The sequence below is a fragment of the Balaenoptera physalus genome (genome assembly GCF_965194825.1).
Source record: "Balaenoptera physalus genome assembly, chromosome: X".
Taxonomy (NCBI): Eukaryota; Metazoa; Chordata; class Mammalia; order Artiodactyla; family Balaenopteridae; genus Balaenoptera; species Balaenoptera physalus.
The window spans coordinates 53,226,539-53,239,774 of NC_138903.1; the positions used below are offsets into that span (position 1 = coordinate 53,226,539).

The following is a 13,236-nucleotide window of genomic DNA, read 5'->3' on the forward strand; positions in this document are numbered from 1 at the left end:
TACACAAAAATAAACTCAAAATGGATTAGAGACCTAAATGTAAGACTGGACACTATAAAACTCTTAGAGGAAAACATAGGAAGAACACTCTTTGACATAAATCACAGCAAGATCTTTTTTGATCCACCTCCTAGAGTAATGGAAATAAAAACAAAAATAAACAAATAGGACCTAATGAAACTTCAAAGCTTTTTCACAGCAAAGGAAACCATAAATAAGACGAAAAGACAACCCTCAGAATGGGAGAAAATATTTGCAAACGAATCAGCAGACAAAGTATTAATCTCCAAAATATATAAACAGCTCATGCAGCTCAATATTAAAGAAACAAACGCCCCAATCCAAAAATGGGCAGAAGACCTAAATAGACATTTCTCCAAAGAAGACATACAGACGGCCACGAAGCACATGAAAAGATGCTCAACATCACTAATTATTAGAGAAATGCAAATCAAAAGTACAATGAGGTGTCACCTCACACCAGTTAGAATGGGCATCATCAGAAAATCTACAAACAACAAATGCTGGAGAGGGTGTGGAGTAAAGGGAACCCTCTTGCACTGTTGGTGGGAATGTAAATTGATACAGCCACTATGGAGAACAATATGGAGGTTCCTTAAAAAACTAAAAACAGAATTACCATATGACCCAGCAATCCCACTACTGGGCATATACCCAGAGAAAACCGTAATTCAAAAAGACACATGTACACGAATGTTCATTGCAGCACTATTTACAATAGCCAGGTCATGGAAGCAACCTAAATGCCCATCAACAGACGAATGGATAAAGAAGATGTGGTACATATATACAATGGAATATTACTCAGCCATAAAAAGGAGACTGTCATACAGAGTGAAGTAAGTCAGAAAGAGAAAAACAAATATCGTATATTAACGCATGTATGTGGAACCTAGAAAAATGGTACAGATGAGTCCATTTGCAGGGCAGAAGTTGAGACACAGATGTAGAGAACAGACATATGGACACCAAGGGGGGAAAACTGCAGTGGGGTGGGGATGGTGGTATGCTGAATTGGGCGATTGGAGTTGACATGTATACACTGATGGGTATAAAATTGATGACTAATAAGAACCTGCAGTATAAAGAAACAAAGTACTAGAACAACTAATACTAAACTTTCATTGGGTTATTGGTATGGAAATATGTTAATATAAATGTTTCAGACATTACATGAAATTTCTAAAAATCTTATATGTTCTGGTATAATGTTATAAGTCATAATCCTAGTTATTACTTTAAAATGTATATCTCAGAAATAACTAATTTTCTTGTCAACTGCATTATTATGAACTTTCATCAAATCTTTAGCCGTGGTCATTTTTAAGTCTTTTGTCATTTACAGACAGTTCTGGGTGTACTCTGATGCTTTTACAAATATGTTCCTATAAAAGGGTTTCATCTTCAAGAAATTCATGGAAAAGACTCTGACAAGTACAGGTTTCTGGTAACTGACTGTACTGCTGAACTGAATGAATAAGCATTTTCAGAACTCTAATGAAAAACTGATGAACTCATAAAAGTGCTAACAAAAGATCAAGATGAAAAAAAAATTAATTACATGGGACTGAGTGAACTGATGAGGATGAGTATAATTTTTGTGACTTTCTGTTTGAATTTAAAAAAAAATCCCACAAGGACTCAGAGTCAAAGAACATACAAATCAATTTTCACTGCAAAGTAAAGGAGCTGTTACAGTGGAGGATTACTGGACTGAATGTCAATATTATGACATAGTATGAGTGTGTTTCATGTTTGGTAATTGCAATCATTGTTGCTTTTGTTGTGGTCATCCGTGTACAATGCTTGGTGTCAGTCTATTTATCTCTTGTAAAAATAAAATACAGTGTGTGTGTGTGAAAAAAAAAAGTAAACATAAAACTGAAGAAAACTATTACACGTGAAGATCAAAGTGGCATCAGTTGTGGGAGAATAAATGGGAATTTTACTTAAAAAAAAAACACCGGAAACCTTAAAATCAATAAAGAAGAAAATAGGGGAAAATCTCATTGACATTGGTCTTGGCAATTATTTTTTGATATGACACCAAAAGTACAGGCACAAAACCAAAAGTAAACAAATGGGACTACATCAAACTAAAAAAACTTTCCTCAAAAAGAAAACACTAAATTTAAAAGTCAGCCCATGAATTGGGAGAAAATAATTGCAAACCATATTTCTCATAAGGGTTTAATATCCAAAATATATAAGGAATTTGCACAACTCAAGAGCAAAATCACAAACAACTTAATTAAAATGGGCAAATGACATGAATAAACATTTTTCTAGAGATGTACAAATGGCCAACAGGTATATAAAAATGTGCTCAACATCACTAATTGTCAGGGAAATGCAAATCAAAACCACAGTGAGTTATTTCACATGTATTAGGATGTATTAGGATGGCTATTATGAAAAAGAAAAAAGGTAACAGGTGTTGGCAAGGATGTGGAGCAAAGGAACCCTTGTACACTCTTGGTAGGGATGTCAATTCATACAGCAATTCCACAACTGGGCATATTTCCAAGGGAAATAAAAGAATTATGCTGAAGAGGTGTCTGCAGTCTCATGGTCATTGCAGCATTACTCACAGTAGCCAAGATATGGTAACAACCTAAGTGTATATCAATAGATAATAGATTTAAAAAATGTGAAACACACACATATATCTATGGAATATTATTTATGGAATAAATAATACATGGAATATTATTTATTCTCTAAAAATTTAATCCTGCCATTTGCCACAACATGGATATATCAGGAGGACATTATGCTAACCGAAATAATTCAGACAGAGAATGAAAAAAACTGCAAGATTGCACTTATATGTGGAATCTAAAACAGTGGAATTCATAAATATAGAGAGTAGAGTTGTGGTTGCCAGGGGATGGGGAGTGGGAAAAATGAGGATATGTTGGTCAAAGGTTAAAAATTTTCAGTTATGTAGGATAAATAACCTCCAGAGATTTAATGTACAGCATGATACTATCATTAATAATACTGTACTGTATAATTGAAATTTTCTGAGTGTAGCTTTTGTTTTCCCACCCCCACACACAAAATGGTAAGTATGTGAGGTGATGGATATTTTAATCAACTTGACTGGTAGTAATCATCACAATGTTTACATATCAAAATATCGTGTTATACATCTTACATATATACAATTTTTATAAAAATAATAAAATATTTTAAAAATTTAAGGGAGCGATCAACAGTCATACAATAATACTTGGAGACTTACATACACTACATTTAAAAATGTATAGAATATCTAAGCAGAATGTCAATAGAAAATAGAGGATTTGAACAACACTATAAACCAATTAGAATGATTTAGAACATTCCATCCAAAAACAGCAGAATATACATTATTCTCTAGTGCACATGAAACATTCTCCAGGATAGACCAAATGTTAAGCCACAAAACAATTCTCAATATTTTAAAATGTATTGAAATCATATAAGGTATCTTTAATTACTAAAATGGAATGAAATCAATAACAGAAGGAAAAATAACTATAGCTATCTCAGTTTGCTAACAAACTCACAACATAAAAATGGATAATTTAACACAACAAAACATAAAAGGGGAAGAAGAAAAGCTTGGAACTTGTATAGGTATATGAAAATAAGATGTTGTCGGCATAAAAAGGACAATTTTATCTATGAGAAGTTATATGCAAACCTCAGTGTAACCACAAAACATAAACATAGAGCAGAGTCATAAAATATGAAAAAGAGGAAGTTGGGAAAACATCAGAAAACACCAAACTAAAATGGCAGACAGGAACACAAGAAAAAAAAGTAATGGAGATACAGAAGAGCCAGAAAACAAAAGATAAAATGGCAGAACTAAGTCTGTATGTAGTAATAAATTACCCTAAATGTAAATGCATTAAATTCACCAAAGGACACAGAGTGACTGGATGGATTAAAAACAGGACCCAATAATACACTGCCTATGGAAGACTCATCTCAGCTCTAAAGACAAACATAGACTCAAAGTGAAGGGATGGAAGATGATACTGCAAGTGAATGGCAGCCAAAAGAAATCAGGTGTAGCTATATTCATATCAGACAAAATAGACGACAAGCCAAAAAGGTAACAAGAGACAAAGTTGAATGTCATATAATGATAAAGGGAACAATGCGTCAAGAAGACATAGCATTTATTAATATATATGAACCTAACATAAAAGTACCAAAATATATAAAGCAATTATTAACACCATTAAAGGGAGAAATTGATAGCAACACAATAATAGTAGGGAACTTTAACACTCCACTTACATCAAAAGATAGATCATCCAGACAGAAAGTCAACAAGGAAACCATGGCCTTAAATGGAACATTAGATCAATTGACAATACATATTTATAGAACATTCCATCCAAAAGCAGCAGAATACACATTCTTCTCACGTGTGCAGGGAACATTCTCAAGGATCAATTATATGTTGGGGCACAAAATGTCTCAATAAATTTAAAAAGACTGAAATCATATCAAGCAACTTTTTCAACAACAATGGTATGAAAATAAAAATCAAGTACAAGAAGAAAACTGGAAAAATCACAAATATGTGGATACTAAACAACATGCTACTGGGTTAACAAATAAATCAAAAGAGAAAGTTTTAAAAATATCTGAAGACAATTAAAAATGAAAATATGACATGCCAAAATCTATGAGATGCAGCAAAAGCTGTACTAAGAAGGGTTAATAGCAATACAGGCTTACTGCAAGAAACAAGATAAATATCAAATAAACAATTTAACCTTATACCTAAAAGAAATAGAAAAAAAAAACAAACTAACCCCAGATCAGTAGAAGGAAAGAAATAAAAATCAGAGCAGAAATTAATGAAATAGAAACTGAAAGGATACTAGAAAATATCAATGAAACTTATACCTGATTCTTTTTTTTTTTTTAAATCTGCTCTCTGGCTTTCTCATACCCTTTACATTAAAGATTAAATCTCATAATATTGGGATTTTATTAATTTTTATTGGAGTATGGTTGCTTTACAATGTTGTGTTAGCCTCCACTGCACAACAAAATGAATCAGTCATACACACACAGATATCCCATCACTTTTGGACTTCCTTCTCATTTAGGTTACCACAGTGCATTAGCTAGAGTTCACTGCGCTATACAGTATGTTCCCATCAGTTGTCTATTTTATACGTAGTATCAATAATGTATATGTGTCAATCCCAGTCTCCCAATTCCTCCCTCCCCACCCCTTTCCCCCTTGGTATCCATACATTTGTTTTCTACGCCTATGACTCTAATTCTGCTTTGCAAATAAGATCATCTATACCATTTTTCTAGATTCCACATATATGTGTTATTATAAGATATTTGCTTTTCTCTTTCTGACTTACTTCAATCTATATGACACTCTCTAGGTCCATCCATGTCTCTACAAATGACCCAATTTCATTCCATTTTATGGCTGAGTAATATTGTATATATTGTCAGTTGTATATATGTACCACGTCTTTATCCATTCCCCTGTTGATGGGCATTTAGGTTGCTTCCATGTCCTGGCTATCGTACATAGTGCTGCTATGAACATTGGGGTGCATGCATATTTTTGAATTATGGTTTTCTCTGGGTATATGTTCAATAGTGGGACTGTTGTTGGATCATATGGTAGTTCCTTTTTAGTTTTTTAAGGAACGTCCATACTGTTTTCAATAGTGGCTGTATCACTTTACATTCCAACCAACAGTGTATGAAGGTTCCCTTTCCTCCACACCCTCTCCAGCATTTATTGCCTGTAGATTTTTTGATGATGGCCATTCTGACCAGTGTGAGGTGATACCTCATTGTGGTTTTGATTTGCATTTCTCTAATAATTAGTGATGCTGAGCATCTTTTCATGTGTTTGTTGGCCATCTATATGTCTTCTCTGGAGAAATGTCTATTTAGGTCTTCTGCCCATTTTTGGATTGGGTTGTTTGTTTTTGTGATATTGAGCTGTATGAGCTGCTTGTATATTTTGGAGATTAATCCTGTGTCAGTTGCTTCATTTACAAATATTTTCTCTCATTATGAGGGTTGGTTTTTTTTTCTTGTTTATGGTGTCCTTTGCTGTGCAAAAGTTTTTAAGTTTATTTATGTCTCATTTGTTTATTTTTATTTTAATTTTCATTACTCTAGGAGGTGGGTCAAAAAGATCTTGCCGTGACTTCTGTCAAAGAGTGTTTGGCCTTTGTTTACCTCTAAGAGTTTTAGAGTGTCTGGTCTTACTTTTAGATCTTTAATCCATTTGGAGTTTATTTTGTGTACGGTGTTAGGGAGTGTTCTAATGTCAATCTTTGACATGTAGCTGTCCAGTTTTCCCAGCACCACTTATTGAAGAGGCTGTCTTTTCTCCATTGCATATTCTTGCCTCTTTTGTCATAGATTAGGTGAGCATAGGTGCATGGGTTTGCCTCTGGGCTTTCTATCCTGTTCGATTGATCTATATTTCTATTTTTGTGCCAGTACCATACTGACTTGATTCCTGTAGCTTTGTAGTTTAGTCTGAAGTCAGGGAGCCTGATTCCTCCAGCTCCATTTTTCTTTCTCAAGATTGCTTTGCCTCTTCAGGGTCTTTTGTGTCTCCATACAAATTGAAAAAAACTTTGTTCTAGTTCTGTTGAAAATGCCATTGGTAATTTGACAGGAATTGCATTGAGTCTTTAGATTGCTTTGGGTGGTATAGTCATTTTCACAATACTGATTTTTCCAATCCAAGAACATGGTATATCTCTCCATCTGTTTATGTCATCTTTGATTTCTTTCATCAGTGTTTTATAGTTTTCTGAGTACAGCTCTTTTTCATCCTTACGTAGGTTTATTCCTAGGTATTTTATTCTTTTTGTTGCTATGGTACATGGGATTGTTTCCTTAATTTCTCTTTACCCCCCTTCATTGTTAGTGTATAGGAATGCAAGAGATTTCCGTGTATTTATTTTGTATCCTGCAACTTTACCAAATTCTTTGATTAGCTCTGGTATTTTTCTGGTAACATCTTTCGTATTTTCTATGTATAGTATCATGTAATCTGCAAACAGTGACAGTTTTACTTCTTCTTTTCCAATTTGGATTTATTTCTTTTCTTCTCTGAGTGCCATGGCTAGGACTTCCAAAACTATGTTGAATAATAGTGGCAAGAGTGGACATACTTGTCTCGTTCCTGTTCTTAGAGGAAATGCTTTTGGTTTTTCACCATTGAGAATGATGTTTGCTGTGGGTTTGTCATATATGGCCTTTATTATGTTGAGGTAGGTTCCCTCTATGCCCACTTTCTGGACGGTTTTTTATCATAAATGGGTGTTGGATTTTGTCAAAAGCTTTTTCTGCGTCTACTGAGATGATCATATGGTTTTTATTCTTTAATTTATTAATATAGTGTATCACATTGATTGATTTGCATATATTGAAGAATCCTTGCATCCCTGGAGTAAATCTCACTTGCTCATGGTGTATGAAACTTTTAATATATTGTTGGATTCTGTTTGCTAGTATTTTGTTGAGGATATTTACGTCTATGTGCATCAGTAATATTGGCCTCTAGTTTTCTTTTTTGTGATATCTTTGTCTGATTTTGGCATCAGGGTAATGGTAGCCTCGCAGAATGAGTTTGGGTGTGTTCCATCATCTGCAATTTTTTGCAAGAGTTTGAGAAGGATAGGTGTTAACTCTTCTCTAAATGTTTTATAGAATTCACCTGTGAAGCCATCTGGTCCTGGATTTTGTTTGGTGGAAGATTTTCAATCACAGTTTCAATTTCATTACTTGTGATTGGTCTGTTCATATTTTCTATTTCTTCTTGGTTCAGTCTTGCAACGTTGTGCTTTTCTAAGAATTTGTCCATTTCTTCCAGGTTGTCCATCTTATTGGCATATACTTGTTTGTAGTAATCTTTTATGATACTTTGTATTTCTATGGTGTCAGTTGTAACTTCTCCTTTTTCATGTCTAATCTGATTTGAGTCATCTCCCTTTATTTCTTGATGAGTCTGGTATAAAGTTTATCAATTTTCTTTTTCTCAAAGAACCAGATTTTAGTTTTATTGATCTTTGCTGTTGTTTTTTTCGTTTCTATTTCATGTATTTCTGCTCTGATCTTTATGATTTCTTTCCTTCTACTAACTTTGGGTTTTGTTTGTTCTATAGCTGATTCTTTGAAAAGGTAAAATTGACAAAGTTTTATCTAGACTGTCTAAAAGAAAGAGAGAAAAGGCTCAAATGAAGAAAATCCGAAATGAAAAATTAGTTACAATTGATACCACAGAAATACAAAAATTGTAATAGATTAGTATGAACAAATGAATACAATAAACTTGCAGGTTATAAAATAAATAATAAAAAAATCTGCTGTGCTTGTATACAGTAAAAAGAGAAAGAGAAATTAAGGAAACAATCCTATTTTGAACTTGAACATAAAGAATAAATTTAACCAAGGAGGTAAAGAACCTGTACCTTGAAAATAATAAGACATTTTTGAAAGAAATTGAAGACACAAAGAAATGGAAAATCTTTTCTATGCTCATGGATTGGAAGAATTAATATTGTTAAAATGTCCATATTACCTAAAGCAATCTCCATATTCAATGTGATCCCTGTGAAAATCCCAATGACATTTTTCACAGAAATAGAATTAAAATTCCTGAAATTTATATGGTATCACAAAAGACCCCAAATAGCCAAAGCAATCCTGAGAACAAAAGGAAAAAGCTAGAGGTATCACACTCCCTGATTTCAAATTATACTTCAAAGATACAATAATGAAAATAGCATGGTATTGGCAGAAAAACAGACACACTGATCAACAGAACAAAATTGAGAGCCCAGAAATAAACCCACGCACTTATGGTCAATTAATCTATGATAAAGGAGCAAAGAACATACAATAGAGAATGGAAAGTATCTTCAATAAATGGTGTTGGGAAAACTGGACAGTCACATGCAAAATACTGTAAGTAGACCACTATCTTACATCATACAGACAAATTAACACAAATGAATTAATGGAATGCTTGCTTTCACCATTGCTATTGAACAATTTACTGAAAGTTCTACCCAGACTGGTTAGACAAGTAAAATAAGTAAGTGGCATCTGAATTGGAAAGTAAAGGTAATTTCTATTCTAGATGACATACCTGTATTAGAAAATTTCAAAGAATCCACAAGAAAGGTATTACGACTATTTAACAAATACAACAAAGTTGTAAACTACCACAAGTTCAGCACACAAAAAATTGGGTTTAATATCTGAAATATATAAAGAAATCTTAAAATTCAACAACAAAAAAGAAAACAATTTAAAATAGGCAAAGGGCTTGTATAGACACTTCTCCAAAGAAGATATACAAATAACCAATTAGCACTGAATAAATGTTCAGCATTCTTAGTTATTAGCAAAATGCAAACCAAAACCAAAATAAGTTTCACACTTACAAAATCTTTTCACACTTAGTAAGATGGCTGTAATTTAAAAGAAAGAAAAAAAGTGTTCATGAGAACATGGAGACATTGCAATCTTCATATGTTGCTGGTGGGGGTGTAAAAGGATACAGCCACTATGGAAATGTTTGACCTAGCCATCCACTCCTACGTATAATACTCAGAGGAATTAAAAATAGATACTTGTATATAAATATTCATTGCAGCATTATTCACAGGAATCAAAAGGTAGAACTACCCCAGTGTCCATCAACAAATAAATGGATAAACAAAATGTTGTATGTATATATATATATATATATATATATATATATATATATATAATAGGATATTTAACCATAAATGGGAATGAAGTTCTGATACATATATCACCCTTATAAACATGCTAAGTGAAACTAACCAGACTATAAAGGACAAATATTGTATGATTCCACTTTTATGAAGTATCTAGAATAGGAAAATTCATAGAGACAGAAAGTATGTTAGAGCTTACCAGGGGCTGGGGAGAGGGGATAATAGGGTGTTACTGTTGAGTGGTTACAGAGTTTCTGTTTGAGGATGATAAAAAGTTTTGGAGACAGATAGTGGTGAAGGCTGCATAATTGTGTGAATTGTGTAATTAATGTCATTGAATTGTACATAAAAATGGTTAGAATGGCAAATTTTGTGATATATATTTTTTTACTGCAACTAAAAATCTTTAATCTTTCCAAAAAAAAAAAGACACAACTACATATCCACTGTAATGCTTAAAATTAATGACTGACAAGGATATAGAGCAACTGGAACTCTCAGACTTGGCTAGTGTATGTATAAAATTATAAAAGTACTTTGGAAAACAGTGTGTCAGTGCTTAAAATGTTAAACATACATTTACAATACAACATAGCCATTAAACACCTATACATTTACCCATGAAAAAAATATGACTACATAAATACTTGTACAGAAAAGTTCATAGCATCTTATCCTTAGGGCTTAGGTGTGCTTATACCTAATGAAAACTTGAAACAATATAAATATCCAGTAATGGGAAATGGATAAACAAATTGTGATATATTTATACAATGGGATATTATAAAATCAAAAGGAACAAATTACTGATATCTGCTTCAACATACATAAATTTCAAAAACATAAATGCTCAGTGAAACAAGCCAGACTCAATACTATACTATATATGTATCATTCCATTTATATAAGTTCTAAAACTGGCAAAATTAATCTGTGGTGGAAAAAGATCAGAAAAGGGGCTGGTCAGATGATGGCAGGTAATTGATTATGACTAGACATCAGGGAACTTTCTGAAATTATGGAAATATTGATAGTGTTACAGGTTACACGGGTATATGCATGTGTTGAAAGTCAGGGAGTTATACACTGAAGATCTATGCTTTATAATATATGTAATTATACATTTCTAAAAAGTATATATAACTTGCCATGTCAAGACTATGCAAGCATCAATGAGAAACTCCTTTACTTGCTGTTATGATTAATTTTAACGTGTCAACTTGACTGGGCTAAGGGATGCCCAGATATCTGGTAAAACATTATTTCTGGGTGGATCTTTGTGGGTATTTATGGAAGAGATTAGCATTTGAATTGCTAGACTGAGTAATGAAGATCACCATCATCAATGCTGTTGGGAAACATCCAATCTATTGAGGTCCTGAGTAGAACAATGAGGAAGAGGATGGGCAAATTTGTTCTCTCTGCCTGAGCTGGGACATCCATCTTCTCCCCATCAGACATTGATGCTCTTCATTTTCAGGCCTTAAAACTCGGTCTGTGACTTAAACCTCTGGCTCCCTGGTTCTCTGGTCTTCAGACTCAGACTGAATTATACCACTGGATTTCCTGGGTCTCTGTATTGTAGACAGTAGATTGTGGGACTTCTCGGCCTCTGTAATCACTTTAAACAATTCCTATAATAAATAAATAAATGAATAAATGAATGAATGAATGAATAAATAGATAAACAAATAAATGTCTTATTGGGTTTTTTTTCCTCTGGAGATCTCTGAGTAAAATAGATTTTGGTACAGAGAGTGGTTAAAGAGTAAAATAATTTTAAATATGAGTTTTCTGAAACTGTTCTGGGGTTTCTGGAATTGACTCTCTAATCTGATTAGATTTAAATAAGATAATGAGATAATATATATGAAGCTTTCAAACATTTTTAGAAAACTGACTACCCCTAATGTTTCTAGATAAAGTGGTGAAAGAAAAGAATGAGCTCAGGGACTCAAATTTCAGTTCAAGACGTGCATAACAACCTAAGATCTTCTATGTGTACCCTGAAGGAGTCCCTTATTTCCTGTAGTCAGAGGGCTGAAATTGTTGAAAATTATGTGCAAAACTTCATCTTGTATTGGCTAAATTAGAGTGTTAGTTGAACTCCCAGCCTTGTCTACTGTTAAAGTGATGTCATATACTGGGAAATAATAGTATCCTGTAAATTGAGATTGGAATGTGTGGGAAGATCTCATGAAGCTGGAGACATTGAACCTTTAAATCCTGATGAGTTTTTATTGCTAGTGGAAGAGGCCTCCCCGTTCCCAGTGGAAGTTGCCTATACAATCTCAGTGGAAGTGACCTCCTGATTCCCAGTGGAAGGGGAATCCCCATCCCCTGTGGTATCGATCTCCCCACCAACAGTAGAATAAGCCTTTCCGCCTCTATCTGAGAGGATTAACTTGGACGGCCTGAGGAAATGGCAATGACCTCCTTTGAGATAGTTGCCATGCTGATTTTCCTAAGGATCCACCTCCATCACCCACTTTTGCTTCTAGACTAACAACTAGACACAAGTGCTAACAGGCTCCTGAAAGTGAGATACACATTATGACCCATGAGGAAGTATACTACGCTCCAAAAGAACCACTAATGAAGGTCAGGTGAACAATGGAGTTTTAGTTCAGATCTGTCTAACAATGGGCCCAGTGTGTTCCTGAACTCATCCCCTGATTACTTCCCCAGTTCCAGAATGCATTATTAGAATAGACATACTTAGCAGTTGGCAGAATCCCCACATAGGTTTCCTGATCTGTGGAATGAGGAATATAAAGGTGGAAAGACTAAGTGGAAGCCATTAGAATTGCCTCTAAATGAGAAACTAGTAAATTAAGAGGAATATTTGTGCTCGCTTCGGTGGCACATATACTAGAATTGGAGAGATACAGAGAAGATTAGCATGGTCCCTGTGCAAGGATGACACACAGATTCATGAAGCATTCCATATTAAAAAAAAAAAGAGGAATACTGCATTCTTGGAAGGACTGCAAAGATTAGTGCCACTATCAAGGACTTAATATGTGCAGGAGTAGTGATTCCTAGCACATGCCCATTCAACTCTCCTATTTGGCCTGTGCAGAAGACAGATCTTGAAGAATGTTAGTGGATTATCATAAGCTTAAGCAGGTGGTGACGCCAATTGAAGCTCATGTACCAGATGTGGTTTCATTGTTTGAGCAAGTTAACATAATCCTTGATACTTGGTGTGTATCTATTCATCTAATAAATGATTTTTTCCTCCATTATTGTCCATATGGTCTTCCAGAAGTAGTTTGCTTTCAACTAGTAAGGCCAGCAATACACCTTCATTGTCCTACCTGAGACGGTATGACGACTCTCCATCCCTATGTCATAATTTTGTTCACAGGGACCTTGTTCACCTTTTCCTGCCACAGAATATCACACTAATCCATTACATTGATGACATTATGCTGATTGGACCTAGTGATCAAGA

At 34.0% G+C, this 13,236-nt stretch overlaps 1 protein-coding gene across 2 annotated transcripts in view; it reads right to left on the reverse strand.

The window, feature by feature from the left end:
• Positions 1-1,392: 1,392 nt before the first annotated feature.
• Positions 1,393-13,236, reverse strand: part of SPIN4 (spindlin family member 4) — a 235,381-nt gene continuing 223,537 nt past the window's right edge. For both annotated transcript variants that reach the window (XR_014258439.1, XR_014258440.1), the window contains one exon: positions 1,393-11,413. The gene's annotated coding sequence lies outside the window, so the exon portion shown is untranslated. The remainder of the gene's footprint in view (positions 11,414-13,236) is intronic.